Source organism: Rhineura floridana, chromosome 5 (genome assembly GCF_030035675.1).
Source record: "Rhineura floridana isolate rRhiFlo1 chromosome 5, rRhiFlo1.hap2, whole genome shotgun sequence".
Lineage (NCBI taxonomy): Eukaryota > Metazoa > Chordata > Lepidosauria > Squamata > Rhineuridae > Rhineura > Rhineura floridana.
In genome coordinates, this window is record NC_084484.1 from 111,341,663 (window position 1) to 111,360,717 (window position 19,055).

The window sequence follows — 19,055 nt, forward strand, 5'->3', positions numbered from 1 at the left end:
ATCCTCAGAAATTTGAGGTATATAATTCAAGGTGGAAAGTGCTTCTTATTTTAAATGTGTGGATTCATGCATATTTTGTGTCTATGCATGATAGAATGATGTGGGAAACCATACATGCACATATCAAATTTTATTTTTAAAAGGAACCAAATGTTGATTCAGTTTGGATTGGTAATGTTGCCTGGAACTACTAAGTAGAAACATGGTCTACAGTGTCATTGATCAGCGTATATTTACTTAGGATGTATTCTTTACACAGATAAGATTGGCTAAGTGTGAATGTGAACTAGGGATGAAGTTTGTTTGGCCTGCATTTTAAAGTAAACTGATCTAACATATCAGTTCACAGTGTATACACAGATTAGAACACAGCTAACAAACGAATTATGCAATTCTTCACATTTTTCATTGCAGGCTTGTTTTAAATATGCAAAAATGTATTCGGAGTAGTACTACATTTAGGTGCACTTCCTCTCTAAGTGATAACACAGTTGTTTAACTTTAAGTTGTGTGAATTGATAAGTGAGGTGTGTGAGGATGTAACTTTTTGGATAAATCTTCATACCCTAGTTAATTGTGGTTTTTTTTAAAAAAAACACTCCCAAATGCCCCAAGAGTAACTGAATAATCCCAATCCAGAAAACTATTTTACTGTGAGATTCTCACACCTATTCTGTTTGCAATATAATTGCCTACTCACTGTATTAAATGCCCAGTTAAGTGGAGATTATTATTATTAGTTAACAGATATTTCTGTGTCAACAGAAAGTTATCCTCTTCCTCCTTATCTGCTCTTGGTAATTAACACCCAGACCTGGTGAGACCAATTTATCCATTCGTTGATCCCGCTTGTCATATGATTCTTAAGTCTAACCTCTTGTGTTTAACACCATCAAGGTATGTCTACTCAGAAGTAGGTTTAACTGAGTTCCATGGGGCTAACTTCTAGGTAAGACTGTATAGGGTTGCAGCCAATGACTCTCATATGAATATGATACCCTTAATAGTGTCTTCTTGGAAAAGGAGAGGCAGATCCAACCAGCCCTGCAGCCAGGGTAGGGCAAAAGGCTACACTTCCCCCCCCAATTGTTTTTGGAAAATTGTCTTTTAATGTGTGACCTGACATGCAGTGACATCCTCCATTTAAAGAATGACACCTTGCTTTTAAAACAGGAGTATTTTGAGAATAGGACCCTCTGAGAAATTCAGTGAATAAGACAGGGCTAGTGCACAACAAAGGCCTCACTCAATTCTTTCCCTAGCTGAGAGTGGACTTGTCATGATCACTATCACCCTATAATTATTTAAGTGAATGTGTAACCTGTAAAAACACAGCCTGTATAGTAACATGACCTTTGAAGGGTTTATTATTGTTGTTGTTGTTATTGTTATTGTTAAGGAGCCAAGCTGAAACTGTCTTAATTTTCTTTTATTTTTGCCATATTGCCAAGTGGTATAATGTGACCAGTTTAAGATTGTAATGTTATATTTATAGTATTGAAATGGTTTTTGTGTTGCTGTGACATTTGTTGTTTTATTACTGCTGTTGCATGATTTTATTATGAAATGGTTTTTGTAATTGTTGTTCGCTTTTGTTGTAAGCCACTTTAAATATATTTTTTTTCTTTGTAAGTCTCTTTGAGTTCCTTCTTGGAAAAAAACTGACTAATAAATATTATTAATAAATAAATAAATAAATATTATTATTATTATTAAATTACCCACCCTTCACCCAAAGGTCCCAGGGCAGATTACAACAGTTTTAAAGCACATAATTAAAAATAGTTAAAAGCAATCTCAACTACATTACAGAAAATAGGGTGGATTCTAAAGATATACATCTCAAGTGTCGAAGGCCAGGATAAAGAGGTGTGTCTTCAGCATTCGCTGAAAAGTTATACAATGAAGTTGCCAGACACATCACAGTGGGGAGAGAGTTCCACAGCTTTAGGGCTGCCATAGAGAATGCCCTATCCAGGGCCACCCTCCCAAGCTTCCGAGGGTGGTGGAACTAAGAAAAAATGATCCTTTCTGCTGATCTCTACACCTGAGAGGATCTATAGGGAAGGATATTGTGGGCTACAGTTAGACTCCACCCATTGGACTTTTCTTTGTTCTGCTTTTCAGTTTCAGTTGTGTTCTCTATCAAGCCAGCAATAAGGAAGCATGTTTGTTTGCCCACAGTAATGAGTAAGACTTTGTTTATAATGCAGTTATTATGGCAAGCCGAACTGGAATCAGTACTTATTGATAAAGGGAGAAAAAAGATGATCTGAAAAAGTATGTACCCTCAGTTACCCTTTACTCTTTTAAAGCATTTACTATACTCACAATCATAGTGGCTATTTTTTCTTCTTTTTCTTGAATACTTGGTGGCAAAGGATGAAAACAGCCTTAGAAGAACAGAAACACTGCTGTGCATGCTACAGTTAGCTAGCTAGCAGGCTAGCCACCTAGGCTACAACTCAGGCCTAATTTATGAATTTTCCAATGTGTGCTGTTCAGCATGAGACCTTTTCAGGTTTCTGGAAAGAAAAAGCAACCCAGCAGCCAGTAAAAAAAAATCCAATTGCTTTCTACAGTTAGTTTCCAACTACTTAGTTAGTCCTTTATATAGTAACCAGTTTTAAAGTTTCCCTTTGTAGTAGTTTCTTTCTGCCTATGTGGAACTTTTCTGTTCCTTCCTGTCAATTATTTTCCCTAAAGGGTGGTTTATTGTTTTTTGAACCTCACTGCTGACTGACAGCATACTAAGGATTTTTCTCTCTCTCTGTCTCACCTAGCCACAACTCTTTGGAAATGCTAGATTTTCTTTTATTTATTGTTTGTTTTGATTACTGAATTGGAAAACTTGACCCTTTTGTATTTGAAGGATGAGCAGTTGAATAGCAGCTTATGTTGACATACGTGACTTTAGCCACCTGTTACTGTCTTGCTTATACTCAGATTTTAGGGCTCAAGTAGTAGAGATACAGCAACTAGGAGAAAAACATAGTCAGTGAGTCTCTGGCCCTGGAACATAACAAAACCATTTACAGCAGGCATGGCTAACCTGTGGCCCTCTAGATGTCGTGGAACTACAGCCCTCATGATCCTTGATCATCAACCATAGTGGCTGAAGCTGATGGAGATTGTAGTTCACCAACAACTGGAGATTCATAGGTTAGCCACTCCTGATTTAAAATAACAGATTTATTTTTATTTCCACACTGAATGTATTCAGTGATGACCTAATTTTTCACACTGATCACAGTTTGTGAGTGGCTTATATGGTTTTATAGTAGTAGTTCCTCAAATTTGTTAGGTTGCACTTGCCTTGTTGGTTATTTCAGAGGAACTCTTTCTAATTTAGCTGCCTGTCTTTATATCCCGCAGAGACTGTTTTATTGACAACGTAGGTTTACAGTACTTGACTAGGTTAGTGATTTCAAAATTATAGAGAAGTGTCCAGATTTTGTGGCTATTATATTAATCACACCTTTCATAATCTTTAAAAATGCTTCCCGTTACCAGGTGTCAGTAACATGTCCTGTTATAGCCTACAGGTTTGTTTCATAGAACATTTGAGAAAACAAATAAGCATTCATAACTTTCTAACATGCCAGAGTGATATGCTTTGTTATACGACTGGTGTTATGTGTATGATCCAGCATGCTTGCGGCATTTCTTTGACATATAGGGAACTCAAAACTGTTGTTCAATAGAATAACTAACAGATGAATGCAGTGCTTTCTGTGAAGTTGCACTGGTGTGGCTACTGTAATGGTTTCCCTTTGTTCGCAGAAGATATATGTAATGTGGTCAGCATCATATCTAAATGAGAGGGGGGGAAATCCATGTGAAGATGCTAATGGGATGGAAACTGAAATCCTGTGGAATATTCCCATGCCTACACTATTATACCACTCTGGGTGACTTTCTCTGAGTGGGGAACATTACTGGGAATAGTTCCTACATCTGTGATAACCCTATAATATACACTGTGGCAGCCATGCTGAGAACTTGTTGATGTGGTGACCCTATCTCAGATCTTATAATAGTTGCATGGACTCTGCTATGCAGAAGCTATTTGGGATAACAATGCATGTGCCACTGACATACAAACTGGCTCTAATTCTGATATCTTCCTGTTTATGCAGCTTCATTTTATCCTATAGGCTTGTGGAGAACGTTCCTAGGCCAAATTTATCTAGCATCAGGTTCAAGACTGCTAAGTGGTAATTGTAGTTTCTCTAATCTTTTAAGTTGTGCTCCCTAACCTCTTCTTAAATGCATAGCAGGATATCTCCATGTTCTTTACTATTTGATTCTACTTGACTGTTTGCTCCCCTGACGTTAACAAAAATACTGGGCTTTGTAATAATCCTGGGAGTTTTTGCTGATTCTTGTTACATGTCTGAAACATTTAAACAAAGCATAAAAATAAATGCATAACAAGAGGGGTTTTTCATGTTTACTTCCCACATTCTGTTACACTGTAACATAGGAAGTGGGACTGATATCAAGGGCTAACATGGTTGGGAACATGCAGAGGGCCCACACCCCAACAGGGGGCTGACTGACAAGAAACTGATGGACTCCTCCTTCTTTTCACCACTTGTATGGACTCATTTGATCTGATCAAGGTGGATGCTCGTGGACATTGAATGATGCTGAATGTTGAAAGATGCATTACAGACAAAAAAATACTTCTTCACACAACACATAGTTAAACTATGAAATTGACTTCCACAAGAGGCAGCGATGGCCACAACCTTGAATGGATTTTAAAAGAGCATTAGATAAATGCATGGAGGAAAGGCTATCAATGGCTACTGGTTATGCTCTGACTCTATAGGCAGATGTGTTATACTTCCATATATCAGTTTCTGGAAACTGCAGGAGGGGAGAGTCTTTGTGCACTCAGGTCCTCTTTGTAGGTTTCCTTCGGGCAACTGGTTGGCCACAGTGATATCATGACCCTGGTCTAGATAGGACATTGGCCTGATCCAGCAAGCTGTTCTTATGTACTTATGTTGATCATGAGTTTATGACCCAGATCTGATCAATGGTCCACTTCACAACCCACAGTCTGGCAGATTACATTTGGAAGTTGCCAAAGGGTTGCATGTTGCCTCTTCCCCCTCCCATTTTTTCTGTTTTAAATTTCTAAAATATTAGAAATTTCTAAAATTTCTGAACTCACAGCCTGAGCAGGGCTAGCATGCAGGGCTCATTGCGCCCACACCTATGATGCATGTAGAGCAAATTCTTCCAGGAGTTATGGGAGCTGATGACATTCTGTTGCTCCCAGGAGGAATTGCATGGGGAAAAAAACATGGCTGCCCCCATGTAAACACTGGGTACAGCTAGAGCCATGTGTTTTTTTCCTGTCCAATTCCTCCTTGAGTTCTGTTGCCCCATTGCTCCCAGGGGGACTTTCTATCTGTGTACTGAAAGTGTGCTGCAGGAAGGAATCCCATGCATTTAAGTGCTCAGGCTGTGGGTGGTTGGAAACACTATTTTTTGACATTTTAAATGAAAAATGAGGGGGGACAGAGGCAGCACATAACCCTTGGACCACATCGTATATACATTTAAATGTATTTTTTTAAAAATGTGTGTTTCTGGGCAGAATGTTCAGGTTTTCCCATTAAAAATCCAACTGGAAAGGGGACAGGATAGATTTAGTCCCATCCCCTCTGAAAACTGTGATGGACCAAACTATAATGCAGAAAGTGGGGAGTCTTTGGCCCTCCAGATGTTGCTGGACTACAGCTGCCATCATCCCTGATGTCAGCTGGGATTGATGGGAGCTGTAGTTCAGCAACATCTACAGGGCCACAGGGCCACTACCACTGCTTTAATGATGAGACAGAAGAGCAGCAACAGTGCTCAACAATGGCTATGAGGGGGTAGAGCCACTGCAAGAGAAGTGCACATTGAGGACATCTTGTCCAAAGGGCCCCCAAAACATGGATCTAGCACTGACGGAAAAGAATAACCCTATCTCTACCTCTGAGGAAGATACAGCTATTATCATCATCATTTATAGCCTGTCCTTCACCCAAAGTTCCCAGGGCAGGTAACAATAATATTAAAATACAGCATCATTTAAAAACAATTAAAAATAGATCCCTAAAAATAGATGTCTCTGTTGCTAAAGACCAGGATAAAAAGGCGCATCTTGAGCATTTGCCTAAAGCTGTACAGCAAAGTTGTCTGTCACACCTCAGTGGGGAGGGAGTTCCACAACTTAGGGACCACCACAGAAAATGCCCTCTCTTGGGCCATCACCTCCCCAGCTTCCAAGGGTAGCAGAACTACCAAAAGGGCCTCCTCTGCTGATATCAACACCCAAGAGGGACTGAAGGTAAGAAGGCTACTGAGAGGCCCTGGCAATGGCTTGGTCATGCCCATATGTTCTTTAGAGGAAGAAATGTATCTAAATCCTTATGCTCTTTCACATAGAAGGGACATGTCAGAGCATTCTGCATCACTTAAGGATAATGCAGAATGCAGTTTCTAGACCAGTCAGTTGGAAAGGCAAGACTTGTTCTCACTAAGTATGTACATGAAGACAAACTGAGCTGTTTGACTGGCTATGCTGAAGTCATTTATATGCGGGGACACAGATTTTCTGTCTGCTATCAATGTATTCACCTTGCTAACAAGTTTCTAAACTTTCTCCTGGGGTTATAAACATTTAAGCTGGGTTGGATTTTTTATTTCATTACCGGTCAGGTTGGCAATACGAGATGAATCTTGCAATTTAAGGTTTAGAGCCACCTCATAGCTTTGTCCAAGACAAATGTTAAATATAATTTGAAGGTCAGTGAAAGTGATACAATTGTTTCTGGAAAGCATTAATATCACTTTACCCTTAAACAGTCTTCTCTCCAAGCGAAACAGAAAGCAATTTAGGAAATTGATTGCTGAGATAAAGAAAAATAAAACAGAAGAGAAGGCGTAGCATTAAAGTATTGCCAGTCCCCAAAATTGGGTGGGTAGGGGGGTTTCCAGTCAGGTTGACAGCAATAATAATGAGTCTTTTATGAACCCTGACAGGTCTTGAAATAACAACATATTGTTTGGTCTGCTTTTTGTATTTCGATCCTTTCATTTCCAATTACTGTGAGGTTTCAAGTGATAATATAACAAACTCCATTGAAATACAGCTTGATTAAATATATACAGTACGTGAACTTGTTATCCACATCCCATCAGCTAATATGGGGTGGGGATGGTATTTAATGATCTCTCCTCTTTTCGGATTGCACCACAATCTGCTTAACATTTCAAAAGATCTTTCCAGCCACTAATTAGTTACACTGCTATTGTTTTCTCTCCTCTCATTGAACTTACAGTTCATTGCATATATGGAACAAAGGCACTTCCAGACTATCACTATTTCTGATGGGATTAAATCACATACAAGCAAAATCAGGTTGTATAATTACAGTTGATTTGATGCTCTGAGGAACAAACCCACTTTCCCCCAGAATTGGAATTTTTGGGATAAGGAAAGTGACGGGAAATTGCACTGGAAAGTGTGGGATAACAATCGCTTGACACAAAGTCAAATAACCTTCCCGCGAACGAATCAGAATGAATGTCCAATAAGACAAGAATGTTTAACCTTATCACGTGCTTTGTGCAGCTAAATCAGGATCTATTGATAGGTTGTTAGACAGTGACCATTTTTCTTGCATGGCCTCTACTTCCTGGTTTTTGGATATGTTTTCTTTTTAATGGGATAGAGTGCACATTGAGCATCAGTTATGTAACACAGACAGTTTGTTATGAAACATAAAAGCAACTAAGGCCTGTTCCTAGGCCTCAGAAAGATTATCTTGGTTCATACTTATAAAAATGGTGCTGTTCCATCACTGCCATAATTACAAGGGAGAAACGATATCTGAACTAGGGCATCTATATGGATTACCTGTACCTCTTAAAGCCCTGTTCATATGATTTGTCCCCATCAAAAATTGCTGAGTTGGGGCATTGCCATGGTGTAACTTTATAGTTGACAATGAGGACATTGAACTTGTCAAGGATTATCAATACCTTGGCACAGTCATTAACCAAAATGGAGACAATATTCAAGAAATCAGAAGAAGGCTAGGACTGGGGAGGGCAGCTGTGAGAGAGAGAACTAGAAAAGGTCCTCAAATGCAAAGATGTATCACTGAACACTAAAGTCAGGATCATTCAGACCAAGGTATTTCCAATCCCTATGTATGGATGTGAAAGTTGGACAGTGAAAAAAGCGGAAAAGAGAAAAATCAGCTCATTTGAAATGTGTTAGAGGAGAGCTTTGCGGATACCATGGACTGTGAAAAAGACAAATAATTAGGTGTTAGAACAAATTAAACCAGAACTATCACTAGAAGCTAAAATGATGAAACCGAGGTTATCATACTTTGGACACATAATGAGAAGACATGATTCATTAGAAAAGATAATAATGCTGGGGAAAACAGAAGGGAGTAGAAAAAGAGGAAGGGCAAACAAGAGATGGATAGATTCCACAGACCTGAACATACAAGATCTGAACAGGGTGGTTCATGACAGATGCTCTTGGAGGTTGCTGATTCATAGGGTCACCATAAGTCATAGTCGACTTGGAGGCACATAACAACAACAAATCAGTGGTAACAAAAGGAGCCATTTCATGTGTGGATTATTTTAAATGAATAAACCAGGACATGTCCTTTAGTTAGTGTGAAGAAATGAAAGTGTTTCAGCCATTTCGTGTTTTGTTTTAAGGTTGTAAACTGTAGTTCATGTGCTGGTAACCTCATGGCTGGATTACTGCAGTATGCTCTATCTGGAGCTGCCCTTGGCCTACCATCCAGAAGCTCCAGCAGGTGAAGAATGGGGCAGCTAGATTGCTGATGGGAGAACATAGCCACCAACATGTGTGACACTATTGTTAAAACTTCTGCACTGGCTGCCCTTCTGTTACTGAGCCAGGTTCAAAGTCCTTGTATTAATTTACAAAGCCCTGAACAATTAATTAAAATAAAGTCAACAACAATTTATTTATGTATTTTATTAAATTTATTAGTCGCCCATCTGGCTGGCTGTCCAGCCACTGTGGGCAACGTACAAAGTAAAAACATATAAATACATTAAAACATTAAAAATCTCAACAATAATAATAAAACCTAACGCACCCCAAAAGCCTGCCTGAAGAGCCAGGTCTTCAAGGCCCGGCAGAAGCTCATCAAAGAGGGGGCATGGCGGAGATCATTTGGGAGGGAATTCCACAAAGTGGGGGCCACAATTGAAAAAGCCCTCTCCCTAGTTCTCACCAGTCTAGCTGTTTTAACTGGTGGGATAGAGAGAAGGCATTTTGAGGCTGATCTTGTTGAGCGGCATCCCTGATGATGCTCCTTCAGATAGACTGGGCCGAAACCGTATAGGGTTTTAAAGGTCAGAACCAACACCTTGAATTGGGCCCAGAAAACAACCGGTAACCAGTGCAACTCCTTCAGTACTGGAGTGATGTGATCTTGCTGGCGGCTGCCTTTAATCAGGTGAGCCACCACATTCTGTACCAGTTGGAGCTTCCGGACCGTTTTCAAAGGTAACCCCACGTAAAGCGCATTACAGTAGTCTAGGCGAGAGGAGACCAGGGCATGTACTACAGATGGGAGCAGATGGTTGGGAAGGTAGGGGCGCAGCCTCCGTATCAGATGGAGTTGATACAGTGCCGCCCGGCTCACAGCCAAGACCTGAGCCTCCATGGACAGCTGGGTGTCAAGAATGACCCCCAGGCTGCGGACCTGGTCTTTCAGGGGCAATTGTAACCCATTGAGCAACAGGTCAACATTCCCCAACCTTCCCTTGTCTCCCACAAACAGTACCTCGGTTTTGTCAGGGTTCAACTTCAGCTTATTCCTTCCCATCCAGCCACTCACCAACTGCAGGCACTTGGATAGGGTTCTACAGCCAAAGTCAAAATCTGAAAGATCTTGGTCAAGCTGGTATATTTCTAGACAATATCATCTCATTTTGCAGAGGCAATAACTTTATCTTCCCTGTCTGTGCTACTTATGTTAAGCTATGCCAGCCATATTTGTCCTCAGATCATTGTACAGAAAAAATGCTCTGAAAAAGCCAGTGCAATTTACAGTTACGATCAGTGAATCTGTGTTTAAATCCAACAACTGGTAGACTATGTCAGACCTGAAGTAAATAACACTCTTTGTGATGTGCTTGTCTGTCCCAATAAATGTGTTCATTTGAAACTGTCATTGGTAGATGTCATGATTTATTACACCTTGTGCTCCCTAAAAATAGCATTGCCTCAACTATGCAGCAGAACACTTAGGCAAAAGCAATGACTTCTTTCTCTGGCATATTCTTCTTTATTTGTCAAAGGATTTTTCACAATAGACCATCGCTTACTTGTAATAGGGAAGTATTTGTAAATCGCACCGTGCTTAATTCCCTAACCCCCTTCTGTATTTTACTTAATGGAGCCAACTTGATTGCACAACGAACTGCCTGAAACAGAAGGAAAAACTGGAAAGTTCAAACTGAAAATGCTGATCATATTCAATTTTAAAAAAACTGCATTTGGTTTACCTTCCCAGTCCTTCAATATTTTATTAACCCTTGTACTCTTAGCCACTTCAGCTTTTAAAAATATTTTAATTTATTAATAAAAAAAATCAGACCTGATCAAGCTCTGCAGCTGTTCCATCAGATACCTGTCAGTCCCATTACTTTAGCTGTCAACCCAGAATATCTTTCCATGACATTCCATGAATGGATAGCAGTTTCTCTTGTGTTCTTTCTTTGTTAACATCCATAATCCAGATCCAGGAATAAAACCAATTTTCTAGATCCATGTCAGTTAGGGTTTAGACCTCAACAGCCAAAATATATGAAGTTTATTAAGAATAAAAAAGGAAAGGAAGAGAGCAAATGGACAAAGCAGAATATTGAAAATAAAAGGTGCCCTTTAGCTATGAGTAACGAGTAACACAGCATAGATGGTCAGTTGCAAGTTTCTCTGATAATCGGTGTGGGACAAAGAGTGCATCACAGAAGCAGTTTTTAAAGAGTGTCTGGTCCTGGTGGGCCTTAATTGTCCAGTGGACATTGCCAGCCAATCATAAGTCATGTCTTATCCTCAGGTAGAAATTTGACACCTTTGGGGAAAGATGGTTTGTTGTTGTTGTTATGTGCCTTCAAGTCGATTACGACTTATGGCGACCCTATGAATCAGCTACCTCCAATAGCATCTGTTGTGAACCACCCTGTTCAGATCTTGTAAGTTCAGGCCTGTGGCTTCCTTTATGGAATCAATCCATCTCTTGTTTGGCCTTTCTCTTGTTCTACTCCCTTCTGTTTTTCCTAGCATTATTGTCTTTTCTAATGAATCGGGTCTTCTCATGTGTCCGAAGTATGAGATCCAAAGTATGATACATAGAGGTCGGGAATACCATGGTCTGAATGATCCTGACTTTAGTGTTCAGTGATACATCTTTGCATTTGAGGACCTTTTCTAATTCTCTCATAGCTCCCCTGGCAAGTCCTAGCCTTCTTCTGATTTCTTGACTATTGTCTCCACTTTGGTTAAGGAATGTGCCAAGGTATTGATAATCTTTGACAAGTTCAATGTCCTCATTGTCAATGTTAAAGTTACATAAATCTTCTGTTGTCGTTACTTCAGTCTTCTTGACATTCAGCTGTAGTCCTGCTTTTGTGCTTTGCTCTTTATAACTTTTATGCCATAGTTTCCACAATCTTAGGATAGCCTCACAATGCCATTAATAATGTGCCTCATTGAACAATGGGGCCTTCTTATGAATACATGCATAAGATTACACTTTAACTGAGTAAGCCCAACTGAACACAGCAAAATTACTTCTCAGCAAACATGCGTAGGCTTGCATGCATAAGCACTTTTCAAGATGGAGTTTTGTGTATATATCACTTTCTGAAAATCAGGTTAGAAATGCTATTTTAGTTATCTTTGTATTTTATACTATTTTATAGTATAAATAGTATATTTATTGTTGTGCCAGCTTACCAGCCTTACCCTGGGCTGTAGTTAAAATGGCTGAACACCAAAGCCTTGTGGGGATTTTTTCCCCTTGACATCTTTTTTTGTTAACCTGCTAGCAAGCAGTTAAACATTTGGTTCCCCCTCATCACTGTGACTGGGTGATTTTACAACACAGCTGTATCAGCTTACAGTTAGCTTCGCACCTTCTTATCAGCAGAAGGGGCCTGGTTTCGTCAAGGCCGTAAAACTCCTTGCGTTTGTTATGGGAAACCAAGAAGAGGCTCCAGGTGCTATGGGAACATAGTTTTTTCATCCCTTTGATGAAAATGTTAATTGGTTAATTGTCTGCGGCTGGGCGGAAGATTTCTTCCATAAGAAGAAGCTCAGAACTTTGGGTTAGTTGTTCCACTTCGGAGCACCACCTTGTCTGTTTGGTGATGTTCTGTTGTGGCTCCATTTTCCATCCTGACTCGCAATTCCCTGAGGGGAGAAGGCTATCCAGCTAGAGATCCTATGGTCTGTAAGTATAGCTTAGGCCAGAATGCTTTGTTATTTTGATTTGTGCCAAAAACTTACTTTACTGTTTTTCTTACCAAACCTTGCCCTGTTTAAGGGTGTACGGTAACAGGATTCAATTTGCTGCTAAAACTTACTTTTGTGCACCTCCTTGTTCTTTGCAATATTTTTTATGCTTTTCTTATTTTTTCTTTTTAATAAACTTTAATTACTTTAACCAACGTGTGTTCATTCCAGAGAGGGGTCAGTTCCTAAATTCAGTCCTTGCCATTCGACTACAACTACCGTGTGACGAAGGAACGTTTTTACCTGAGACTTTAGAAGGGGCGAGGAGTATATTTAGACTCTTGCCCTGAGAAGCTCTGGTGTTTAACTGGGCTCTGGAGTTCCCTTCGCCCCAGAGTAGGTAGCCAGTCTGAAGGGTGGTGGCAGTTACTACCTTGCAGGGTTGGTGTGAGTGTGCACAACCTTGGCAAACCAGGATTTGCTGGGATCAATTGCCCAAGGCTGGGGATTGACTCCCGGGACAGTGAGAGCAGACGGGGAAGGGTTCCCTGCTTTCACTACATTTATTATACTATAAATAGTATACTATACTACTAATAAATAGTATATGATTTTATAGTATAAATAGTATCATACTATTTTATACTGTATTTTATACTTTGTATTGTATACTATTTTAGTTACCTTGTATAGCTGTTTCCCTTTTATCTCCATTTGCTTTATGTTTGCTTCAACCTGCAAAATAGAGGAATGAGAGAACAAAACAAGGAGCAAAGGCATCAGGCGATGGAGAAAAGGGAGAAAATTATAGAATGCAAGATTGCCCCTGCTCCTCAAGAAGGAAGACACAAAACAATGAATGGGTAAAGTGTCACAGCTTTATAAACTATAACAAAACAAGGATCTGCTGCATCATCAAATGTGGAGGCTTCTGGGAGCTTCTCTTCAGCCTTCCCTGTGGGTGATCCCTCTCTGTCTCTGAGTCTGAACACTAGAGCAGTAACTGGTCTGTGCCCTTCCATGTGTCAAAGTCAACTGATAAAGAACTGCCAAAGGACAGATGTTTATTTAGAAGTAAAAGCAACACATACACTGATGACCATCAGGGAGAGAGTCATGAAAGACAAGATCTCTCTCTCTCTGGACCAGGTTACATGGGTTTATATATGGTTACATATGTCATAGTACATGTCATAGCAAAAGCATAACTCATAGCCACATATGGTCAAACACACACCTACGGGTGGTCTTATCCATGTGCCAGGCCAGGTGGTACCCTCCCACTATCAAGCAGCCGGCTCATGCCAGCTGCATGAGGCTTGACCTTTAAAACCCATAAGCATATTCAGAAATATTTATCTGTCTGACCAAAACTTCCCTTTTCCTCCTGCTAGCTGGCACAGCACAGTACGTCCTCATTTCCACTTGTCAGCACGTTATTTATCTTAAGATGTGACAGAAAGCCTCTTTAGCTCTTATAAGCAGATATAAGCATATTGATTATAGAATGCATATTGATTATCAGAAAGGCAAAAGTCAATGTCCTTTCTCACATGCCTGCTTGCTCAAAGGTAAGCTGAAGAAGCACCTGATTGCTTCCCTTCCCCACAGTCCAGAAATCAAAAGGATGAAGTCTCCAGGGTCCAAAGGATACTCCCCTTCCCAACCCTTCCACCCAGAAACACACATTTTTTAAAAAACAACATTTAAATGTTTGGGACAGTCACTGCCTCTCAGCCTCATGAAAACCCTGGCTGGAGGACATTATATTGTTGCACGCCTCCCCCAATCTCCGAGCGGTGAGATTTCAGAGGGTCCCTGCGCCCATCCAGGGTTTGGTTTCCTTTGGGAAGAAGGTCAGCGGAGACTGCGGTGTCTTTATGAAATATGGTTTATTTATTTACACACATTCCAACCTGAGCTTAGGATGGAGGGGTTCAAGGCATCAGCAGTCTAATATCCAGCTTTTCCATCTAGGTGCAGGGGCATCCTATCGCCACGATGCAGGGAGCCAGCCTCTCCACACGCCTGCAGCCATAGTTCTGTCCCGAACACACACTACCAACCCCAAACACACTTCTCCCCACCCAGGAGTGGGGGGGAGACTCTCCTCCAGTAGAGTTTAAAATGACAAAAGGATCTTCCTAGCCCTTTCACCAGTTGCCAGGGCAACTAAATAGGACCATTAACTACCTAGCCACTCTATTTGATTAACAAAGGAGATTCATCTGGCTAGCAGAGCCAGCCTCCCAGGCATAGGATTCCAAATCAGAGGCTGGAAAGGTGACCCACAGAAATCATCCATTCCACACACCCCCATGCTCATAACAATATCTTATGATGGAAGGTAGGATGTGAGCATGTCCAGCTAGTAAAAGATGCTTCTTAGAATCCATGTTAATTCTTTTTCTCGCTCATTCAGTCTTGTTGGGATGGACAACCTCCTTCTGTATCTTCCTCTCAGGCATTTCTTCTCACGCAAAAGATATCTCTCATCTCCCAGTTCCTCTACAGATATGTAGATTATGGAAACAGAGAAGGTGGAATCAAATTGTCAGATCTGCTGAATAAGCAGGAATGAGTAGTATGATGCCTTCACAGAAAAAAATGAGGAAAATAGAAGCATGAGTTAGGCCCCATCTGAAGTATCTATTTAAAGCAGAATCCTGGGGACTGTAGCCTGTTAAGGGTGCTGACAGTTTTTACGAGACCTCTAATCCTCTCACAAAGCTATTTAACAGTCCACCCCTCTTCTCAGAGAACTCTGTAGGGGAATAAGTTTTTTCATTGTGTCAAATTAAGAAATTAAGAAATGAAGACAATTAAGAAATTAAGAATTTAAGAAATAAACTAAAAAAAAGCAACCAAAGACTTCCAGATTAGAATATGAGAGGGTGAGAACAGCAACTCTAATAAACAGTGAAGAGCATCTTGGTTGGTGTTAATGAGATCTTCCACTAAAAGGACTGAGACATATGCATTTAGAGTTTTTACCAACCAAATTACCAAGTAGAATTTGCTGCTTGGAGGTGCTTGCTGTTTGGAGGCTTCTGCAATGAAACCTGTCAGAATGCATGATCCATGGCACCTGGAATTTGGGGAGGTAGATTATTGCATGGAATTATATAGGTGAATTTTGCCCAACATCTGCCCTTATGTCATATCCTGTGATGGGCTGAATACAGTTCCACTGTTTCTATATTATTCAATGGAATTACTGCAACTTTACATTTATTTATCAAAAGTGAATTTAAATTACATTGTTTTATTCTTTTTACTCTGAGCTGCCTGGGATCTTATGCTGAAGAGTAGCTTATAAAGCCTCTGAATGAATGAATAAAATCATTTTGTCAGTGTGACACTGTAAGAAGAAACTTGATATTTTAATGCCTTAAGCTTTCTCCATAGATATGGGCAATCATTCTGTTTATGACATATTATGCAGGCTGGTATTCAGGTTGCTAGAAATGGAGAAAAACATACTAGTCAAAACAAGAGGCTCTGAAATCCTCTTTTCTGAACCTGATGGTCTTATCATTGGATAGCATAAAAAAACCATTAAGATGTTTATGTTTCACTAAAAAAATCCAAAATGTATGAATTAGTTACTGGAACGAACAATTAACATTGAAATAGAACAAACCACAAAACAGAAAGTTATTCCTGACCCTAAACTAGCTTTGGTCTCAATTTATGATGATTTCACTCAGACATTTTTAGATAAAGTTTTAGGCTGCAAACCAGTACATGTCTACTCAGAGGTAAGCTCCATTAGCTTCAACAGGACTTACTCCCAGGTAAGTGTGTATTTTGGAGGTCTTTGGATGTAGATTTATTAAAGGACTGTCAGGAGCCAATATGGAAACTTGTTCTCATGAGGAAGCTGACATGGCAGTTGAGGATCGGAAGAAGTTAAAACAAATCTGACAAATTTTCAGAAACCTGGTTCGTTTTTATACAACATTCTGTTTCCCATGAATATAGCTACCACTCTCTGCAGCCACAAGAACATCTCTGAAATGACTCTTTTGGGTAATCGTTGATATGATACTTGCTCCTCCCTCCTATGTTACTGCTGTATTTGTAGTCTTTCTTGTTATCTATGGTATAAAACCAACACAAAGTTATTAAACAATAATGAATATTGAGATAAATTTATACCTGGAGCTAAGGTATAAGGACTTTTCTGGGTCAGAAAGACCATAGATTGGACTTAGTTCCCACTGAAATCAGTGCGACTTAAGTCACCATTAACATGTCTCAGTTCCAATGGGAGCTAAGTTCAACTAATTTACAGCACAATCCTAGACAGTGAGGTCCCACAACTCCCTCATACATGAGGGTGGTTGTCTGAACCCCTCTATTTTAAAGAGCATTAGCAACCATGAAACAGTGGTGTACACAGAAGACATCATCATCAAACGGAATTTTAGAACAAACATGGCATCAATGTGATTATTTGTGTTGTATATACATCAGTGAACATGAACCCTGGTTTTGTGGCAGCTGCTTTATGTTTGATAGCACTCAAGTTCCCAGCTCATTATAAGTTGTTGGTATGACATGGTTATCACACAGAGAATCCCAGTTTGCACATTGCTATGCTCACCAATTCTGTACATGATGCCTGCTTCACGTGAAATTGCTAGCTAGAAGCTGCTGCAAATCAGTAAATCACCTGTCATGACTATCCAAAGAATAAGGGCAGCTGAACGTTTCTGAACCCTGTGCTGCAACAGAAGGCAATACACAAGGAAGAAAACAGGGAATTACAAAACAAGATTATTTTTTTAGCTGAGCAAATAAACATGAAGTTGTTGGTCATAGTGTCTAGAAGAGTTTACAGGTGGGCTAACATAACTGACAAATGTTAAGTGAAGGCAATTTTCCTTCTTTCCAGTGACTTTATTGTGGATAACAAGATTTATTTCTTGTCTTCTAGCCTGGAGATAATAATGACAGTGCAGTTCTCTGTGCATGTGTATGATATCACATGAAAGCTTGCTGGTCCTCTGGAATTCCATTTTGTGATTTATTTGTATAGTATTTTATAATAGTACTTGCAACAAGAAATGAATACAGGTGCTACTTAGAGATAGCAGCCCGCTGAGGACATTTTGCATTGGCTACTGTAGTCCAGGAGACCACTATTAAGTATTTTTGGCAACTCTAACACTTTTTTATTTCTAAAAGGCAAGGCTGTAGAAAATAACCTCTCTAATCCCTTCATTGGTCTGGTAATTAATGGATCCATGTTGTCTTGGGGGTGGAGGGTTTGTTTGTTGTTATATTTTGTTATACAGCCAAAAGAGTGGCTGTATACTGTAGCCAGAATGGATTTTTTCACATTCCGCCATGTTAAATTGAAAATAGACCCCATGCCATTCTGCTGCTTCCCATAAATTCCTATCAAAACAAAATCTTACAAAACGTATAGGACAGCCCCAGGTAAAGTCCATTGCATTAATCCAATCTGGAAGCTACTAGAGCATGGAATACTGTGGCCGAGTCATCTCTGTCCAAAAGGAGCCAAAGCTGGTGAACCAGCCAGAGCTGGAAAAAGGTACTCTTAGCCACTGAGACTACCTGAGCCTCCAGTGACAATGTTGGATTTAGGAGTACCCCAAAGCTGCAGGCCTGCTCCTTCAGGGGGAGTGCAATCCCATTGAGAACAGAGCATCTCCCCATCTCCCAGACATGAGAACTCTGGACACATAACACCTCTGTTTTTTCAGGATTTAGCTTCAATTTATTAGCCTACATCCAGCCCATTACCACCTCCACAAGCACCTCAACTGCCTCTCTCGTTTCAGATGGAACAGAGAGATAGATATGGGTGTTATCTGCATGTTGATGACACTTCACTCTAAAACTACTAATAAGAGCTGCCAGCAGCTTCATATAGATGTTAAATATCACAGGGACAAGCATAGAACCTTGCAGGACACTATAGGAAAGCTTCCATGGTGTTGAACAATAGCCTCCCATGACTACTTTCTGGAAATGTCCCTGGACACATAAGCAGAACAACTGAAGTACAGTGCTCTCCAACCCTTACCTCCCCAAGCCACTCCTGAAGGATACCATGGTCAATGATATCAAAAGCTCCCAAGAGATCTTGAAGAACAATCAGGGGTGCACTCCCCACATCTCTCCCAGCAAATGTCATCAACCAGGTTGATCAAGACAGTTTCAGTGCCATGACCAGGCCTGAAGCCTGACTGAAATAGATCCAGATATTCAGTCTCCTTCAAGCATGTTTGGACTGCCACCACCTTCTCAAGTTCCTTGCCCCAAAGGGGATATTTGCCACTGGGTGATAGTTGTTTAACACTCCTCGATCCAGGGAGATCTTTTTAAGGAGGGGATGCACCACTGCTTGCTTCAAAGCAGATGGTACTTTACCCTCCTCCAGTGAAGCATTGATCACTCCCTGGATACAGCAAGTCAACACCCTCTGGCTCACTGTAAGAAGCCAAGATGGGCAAGGGTCAAGGGGGCAGGTCAGTCGCACTTCTTCAAGCAG